The sequence below is a fragment of the Anopheles funestus genome (genome assembly GCF_943734845.2).
Source record: "Anopheles funestus chromosome X unlocalized genomic scaffold, idAnoFuneDA-416_04 X_unloc_183, whole genome shotgun sequence".
NCBI lineage: Eukaryota > Metazoa > Arthropoda > Insecta > Diptera > Culicidae > Anopheles > Anopheles funestus.
The window spans coordinates 12,501-20,242 of NW_026045131.1; positions in this window are offsets into that span (position 1 = coordinate 12,501).

Here is a 7,742-nt window from a genome sequence, read left to right on the forward strand (position 1 = left end):
ATTGATAGTCCATATCCACTTTATAGGTTAAAGTCATAAGTTGTGATTGCACAACCATTCTTCATAAGAGTTTAATCACTCTTCAACTAACTTTCGTTCTGGTGTCTTGGTATCAAATCGCGTAAGACACAAGATTCTACTGGCCAAATAGAATCTAGCACATTGGTTAACCTGGCGCCGCAGTCAACTCATGTGCTTGGATCGGATCGAGCTATTGAGTATTGGGCCTGCATACTCGCTCATCCGTATCCTTTGCGTACCGCCCCATGGCCCCGTCCTTAGAGTTAATGACTAGTAGGCTTAACTCTTTGTATGTCTGCACCACAGTTCCCGTTCGTTCCGTGCCGTGGCCGGATACGTATTGCACATCGGTATACCTGTCGCTACTCAGGCAACTCGTGTGCGTGGATTGGATCGAGCTCATGGGGTGTGTAGAGATTCCATGTTATAATTGCAAGTCCATATCCACTTTATAGGTTAAAGTCATAAGTTGTGATTGCACAACCATACTTCATAAGAGTTTAATAACTCTTCAACTAACTTTCGTTCTGGTGTCTTGGTATCAAATCGCATAAGACACAAGATTCTACTGGCCAAATAGAATCTAGCACATTGGTTAACCTGGCGCCGCAGTCAACTCATGTGCTTGGATCGGATCGAGCTATTGAGTATTGGGCCTGCATACTCGCTCATCCGTATCCTTTGCGTACCGCCCCATGGCCCCGTCCTTAGAGTTAATGACTAATAGGCTTAACTCTTTGTATGTCTGCACCACAGTTCCCGTTCGTTCCGTGCCGTGGCCGGATACGTATTGCACAACAGTAGATACCATCACCTGACGTATCTAACACACCACTATTGTAACTCGTCGTCGAAGGACCTTTCAAGTGCCTGATGGCCAGGGGAGCTCTTACACGGCACGGAGACACAGTGATGCTCGCCCATCACAGTGTACAACGATCGAGTTTGCTTAAGTGTCTGGGTACCTACACACCAGACACAATGCAATGGCCACGGATCCACACAAGGCACATCACATGCAGAAAGCTTCACCAGATTATGACACATACCACACTCTTGTAACTCGTCGTCGAAGGGGCGTTCAAAGTGCCTTACGGCTAGGGGAGATCTAGCACGGCACGGAGACACAGTGATGGTTGCCCATCAAAGTGTACAACGATCGAGTTTGCTTTCCGCGCAAGCGTTCTAAGTGTCTGGGTACCTACACACCAGACACAATGCAATGGCCACGGATCCACACAAGGCACATCACATGCAGAAAGCTTCACCAGATTATGACACATACCACACTCTTGTAACTCGTCGTCGAAGGGGCGTTCAAAGTGCCTTACGGCTAGGGGAGATCTAGCACGGCACGGAGACACAGTGATGGTTGCCCATCAAAGTGTACAACGATCGAGTTTGCTTTCCGCGCAAGCGTTCTAAGTGTCTGGGTACCTACACACCAGACACAATGCAATGGCCACGGATCCACACAAGGCACATCACATGCAGAAAGCTTCACCAGATTCTGACACATACCACACTCTTGTAACTCGTCGTCGAAGGGGCGTTCAAAGTGCCTTACGGCTATGGGGGATCTAGCACGGCACGGAGACACAGTGATGGTCACCCATCAAAGTGTACAACGATCGAGTTTGCTTTCCGCGCAAGCGTTCTAAGTGTCTGGGTATCTAAGCACCAGACACAATGCAATGGCCACGGATCCACACAAGGCACATCACATGCAGAAAGCTTCACCAGATTCTGACACATACCACACACATGCAACTCGTCGTCGAAGGGGCGTTCAAGTGCCTTACGGCTAGGGGAGATCTAGCTCGGCACGGAGACACAGTGATGGTCACCCATCAAAGTGTACAACGAACGAGTTGGCTTTCAACAAATTCTGACACATAGCAAGCGAGCGACCGAGCTACACCGAAGGCAGCCCATGGTTGGTCACTCGCGGACGATCATCAGTAATGATCCTTCCGCAGGTTCACCTACGGAAACCTTGTTACGACTTTTACTTCCTCTAAATCATCAAGTTCGGTCAACTTCAGCCATGCCAGCTGCAGCTCACGAAGGAACCGCGGAAGGTAAGCCTCCAGAAACCTCACTAAATAATCCATCGGTAGTAGCGACGGGCGGTGTGTACAAAGGGCAGGGACGTAATCAGCACTAGCTAATGACTAGTGCTTACTAGAAATTCCAGGTTCATGGGGACCGTTGCAGTCCCCAATCCCGACTAGATGGGCATTTTAGTGATTTCCCGTTCCTCTCGGAATGGGGGCGCCTATTGGCGAGAACACGCTGCGACCCACATTGTAGCACGCGTGCAGCCCAGAACATCTAAGGGCATCACGGACCTGTTATCGCTCATTCTCAGCTTGCTAAACACAAGTTGTCCCGCTAAGCAGGGCAAACGTAGCCGACGACCGCCCGTGAAGGCGCCGCCCGGCTGTAACGTCAGGTGCGCCCGGAGGCGCACTGCTGACAGCGTTCTAGTTAGCATGTTTGAGTCACGTTCGTTATCGGAATTAACCAGACAAATCATTCCACGAACTAAGAACGGCCATGCACCACTACCCTTAAATTTGAGAAAGAGCTATCAATCTGTCTTACCTCGATAAGTTTGGACCTGGTAAATTTTCCCGTGTTGAGTCAAATTAAGCCGCAAGCTCCACTTCTTGTGGTGCCCTTCCGTCAATTCCTTTAAGTTTCAACTTTGCAACCATACTTCCCCCGGAACCCGATTTTGGTTTCCCGGAAGCGACTGAGAGCACCGAATAGGGGTAGCGTCTCCCAATTGCTAATTGGCATCGTTTACGGTTAGAACTAGGGCGGTATCTAATCGCCTTCGATCCTCTAACTTTCGTTCTTGATTAAAGAAAGCATCCATGGCAAACGCTTTCGCTTCAGTTGGTCCTACGACGGTCTACGAATTTCACCTCTCGCGCCGTAATACCAATGCCCCCAACTACTTCTGTTAATCATTACCTCTAGGTTTCTGACAAACCAACGAAATCGTATAAACCGAGGTCATATTCCATTATTCCATGCAAGATTATTCTCGGCCAACGCCAACCCCACGGGGGGGCCGGACGCTTTGTCTTAGCCTGCTTTGAGCACTCTAATTTGTTCAAGGTAAATGTGAGTATCTTGAGCACCATGAGGAGCCCGTGCCGGAGTTAACCGGTAGCACGGTACTCGTTCACAGAGTAACGCCCAAGTACACCATTGTGAGTCGCAGCCGTGAGCGCGCGCACGAACGGCCCCGGCGTGTAACCGGGCGCCCGTGGCGGTCACGTGTCTGGACGGGCAATCAACTTCGAACGTTTTAACCGCAACAACTTTAATATACGCTAGTGGAGCTGGAATTACCGCGGCTGCTGGCACCAGACTTGCCCTCCACTTGATCCTTGTTGAAGGATTTATACTCAACTCATTCCAATTATGGACCATCGTTAGAGAGGTCCATATTGTTATTTCTCGTCACTACCTCCCCGTACTGGGATTGGGTAATTTACGCGCCTGCTGCCTTCCTTGGATGTGGTAGCCATTTCTCAGGCTCCCTCTCCGGAATCGAACCCTGATTCCCCGTTACCCGTCGCAACCATGGTAGTCCTCTACACTACCATCAATAGTTGATAGGGCAGACATTTGAAAGATCTGTCGTCAGTCGACAAGCGACCATACGATCTGCGTCCTTATCCAGACTTCAACTCAAGCCGCCCGGAGGCGATTGGTTTAACTAATAAGTGCACCAGTTCAGCTACCCGCGAGGGCAACAGTCCCGGCATGTTGCATGTATTAGCTCTGGATTTTCCACAGTTATCCAAGTAACTAGTGGTAGGATGATCTTGTGAATTATAGCTGTTATACTGAGCCTTATGCGGTTTCACATTCATTTATGTTTGTACTTAGACATGCATGGCTTAACCTTTGAGACAAGCGTATATTACTGGTAGGATCAACCAGAATTCGTTCCACTACAGACACACACTCGCTTAGTGGGAAATAAATTTCCACACAACTCTCTCTCTCTAGAACCATATGGAATGGCTCTTTGGTGTTGGGTAAGGCACCAATTTGTTGGGGTGTAACGGTCACCACCAACTTTAAGTTTGTTAGGGCACAACGGAAACCACTAACTAAACTTTAGGAAACTAAATTTCCTCACACATTATCTCTCACCATATTAGCACTAGGTGCTATCCACGATTGTACAACGTTTCAACTCTTGAATCGACCGTAGGGCCGCGGAATTGCTTCCGGGCCCCTATTCTCGCTATTAATTGTTCATCTCTTTCAATACATCGAGTTCGTTCCATTGGGTAGTTCGCATGGCGAACGTTTTGATGCAGCCCCCTGGGGGACCACGGCACTTTACACCGGGTATGGTGTATGCGCAACCTACATATAACAATAAACCCCTTATGCGTGTGTAAACCGATGTTGGGCTGCTCAACATCTTTCATGGTTACATCACTTGCACCAGAACCCACGGTGCCGATTTGGTAATATGTTGTACATTTACTCTCAAGATGTACGCTTCGGCCCCTTATTCAGGGGCTCAAGCTATTACCAGCAAGAACAATCCTCATCCAGACTTGAACTCGAAACACCCGCAGGCGAACGGTTTAACTAATAAGTGCACCAGTCTTGAATCCATGCGTCGGTGGAAACAATGCCGGCGTGTTGCATGTATTAGCTCTGAACTTAGCGAGTGATTGCCTTGCAGCTGTCATACTGAGCGTAGAATGTGATTATCGCTCACTTGAACCATGTTGAATGGCTCTTTGGTGTAGGGTAAGGCACCAATTTGTTGGGGCGTAACGGTCACCACCAACTTAAGACTTGCTTATAGGTATTTCAACGTTTTCAACTCTTAAATCGACCGTGTTTCATTATCATCTCTTCTTCTTATTAAATGCATCGAGTTCGTTCCATTGGGTAGTTCGCGTGGCGAACGGTTTGATGCAGCCCCCCGGGGGGGACCACGGCACTTTACACCGGGCATGGTGTATGCGCAACCTACAGATCACCAATATATTTGTGATCGATAATGCACACTTCTTACACGACTGACCAGTCGACAGCGCTGCCTTCCTATTATGCGTGTGTAAACCGATGTTGGGCTGCTCAACATCTTTCACGGTTACATCACTTGCACCCGAACCCATGGTGCCGATTTGGTAATATGTTGTACATGGTCTCAAGATGTACGCTTCGACCCCTTATTCAGGGGCTCAAGCTATTACCAGCAAGATCAATCCTCATCCAGACTTGAACTCGAAACACCCGGAGGCGAACGGTTTAACTAATAAGTGCACCAGTCTTGAATCCATGCGTCGGTGGAAACAATGCCGGCATGTTGCATGTATTAGCTCTGAACATAGCGAGTGATTGCCTTGCAGCTGTCGAACTGAGCGTAGAATGTGATTATCGCTCACTTGAAAGGGTCAAGCCCTTTCGAGTCGTCCGGTTTTTACGCCAGACGACTCGGTTCACCATCTTTCGGGAAGGGACCGTCTCGGTCGCAAGCTGCTCCGGTCCCCAAACAACCTGCGACAAATGATAGGAAATGCCGACATCAATACGTGTTCAGTTTGGTTTATCGCTCATAGGTCTTTTTGACCATCGATCCCTGATTATAACTCTCAATTAAACAGTCAGGAGAGTAAGGCATGCCCATCGATATCTCATCGACAGGCGATACCGCAAGAACGGCCAACGACACATCAGGTGATCGATTATTGCTACGACTTTTGCTTAATCGTTTCCACTCCTTAGAGAAAGAAACCCCCGGGGACCGTCTCGGTCGCAAGCTGCTCCGGTCCCTAAACAACCTGCGACAAATGATAGGAAATGCCGACATCAATATGTGTTCAGTTTGGTTTATCGCTCATTGGTCTGTTTGACCATCGATCCCTGATTAAACTCTCAGTAATCCAGTCGGGAGAGTAAGGCATGCCCATCGATATCTCATCGACAGGCGATACCGCTTGAACGGCCAACGACACATCAGAGGATCGTATCTTGCTACAACTTTTGCTTAATCGTTTCTTCTCCTTGGAGAAAGAAACCCCCGGGGACCGTCTCGGCCGCAAGCTGCTCCGGTCCCTAAACAACCTGCGGCATCAAATGATAGGAAAAGCCGACATCAATACGTGTTCAGTTTGGTTTATCGCTCATTGGTCTTGTTTGACCATCGATCCCTGATTAATACTCTCAATTAGAAGGTCGGTAGAGTAAGGCATGCCCATCGATATCTCATCGACAGGCGATACCGCATGAACGGCCAACGACACATCAGAGGATCGTATCTTGCTACAACTCTTGCTTAATAGTTTCCACTCCTTGGAGAAAGAAACCCCCGGGGACCGTCTCGGCCGCAAGTTGCTCCGGTCCCTAAACAACCTGCGGCATCAAATGATAGGAAAAGCCGACATCAATACGTGTTCAGTTTGGTTTATCGCTCATAGGTCTGTTTGACCATCGATCCTAGAATTCAACTTTCGAGTAAGGCATGCCCGTCGATATCTCATCGATAGGCGATACCGGTAGAACGGCCAACGACACACATCTAGGATCGCATTTACTCTTCCTTGGATGGATAACCAATACCCTAGGACCGTTTCATCGCGAGCTGCTCCGGTCCTCAAACAACTCGCGAACCACCGATAGGATGATATTAGGAATGGCCGACTTTCATCCTTTAACTCTCAGTTCTGCTTACCAAAACATAGGTACTTGGACCTTAAAGACCACTATATGTTCCCCGATCGGGGGCAATCGGAACGTCTATCCATCATCAACATCGTTTCACTCATTCCGAACCACCAAATTGGACAGACAGTACCATATTCACCAACCGATTGCTTCAACTTCGCAAACTGTATGGTAAGTTCTACTAATTTCACATCTTACCATCGACTAATAGTGCATAAATCCACTTGGAAATCACTTTTCCTTGGTCCTCGGACCTTCTACGACAACGTCCAACAAATATCCGAAGTCGTTTCCCAACTTAGACCAAGCATTTCGTATCTTTACTTCTAATCGATTTTTTCTCTCATAATTGACGATCAAAATCTAAAAACCACATTTTGAGCCAGAAGCAGTCGTCCGATCGTCCTGGGGGTAGTCTCAATCGATTTAGAAGGGCCCAATTCATAAAGATACGTACTCAGTCAAATTCATGCTTCTGGCTCACCTACCCCCTATATAGAAAACGAAAGCGTACAGGCGTGGAAAACGTGCCATTTTTCTCCATCACGGACTTTTTTTTTCTCGTTGCACCGACTCTAGTAAAAAAGTGAAATTTTTTACTAGTTACCAACTTTTGCAAATTATCATCGGATATCACTTTTCATGGTCTATAGTAAGTTCTTATCACGTTTTAGTAGTTTTTGAAAAAAAAAATTTTTTGAACTTTTCAAAATTTTTCAAAACAAAGTTTTTGTAGGCGGTTTTGTGTATGGAGGGTTACTAGTCTCGGGGTCACTGTTTGACCAAAAAACCACTATATATCATTCGAAAGGTAATTTCAAGGGCTACAAAAAATTGTTCTACGGCACCCCCCTCCGACGTCTAGTATTCGAGTTATTGGCCAAAAACCATCACTTGAGCGATTTTTCGTTCAGGGTACCCGACTCTAGTAAAAAAGTGAAATTTTTCTCGATTGACCAAGTGTTGCAAATGACCATCGGATTTCACTTTTTATGGTCTATAGT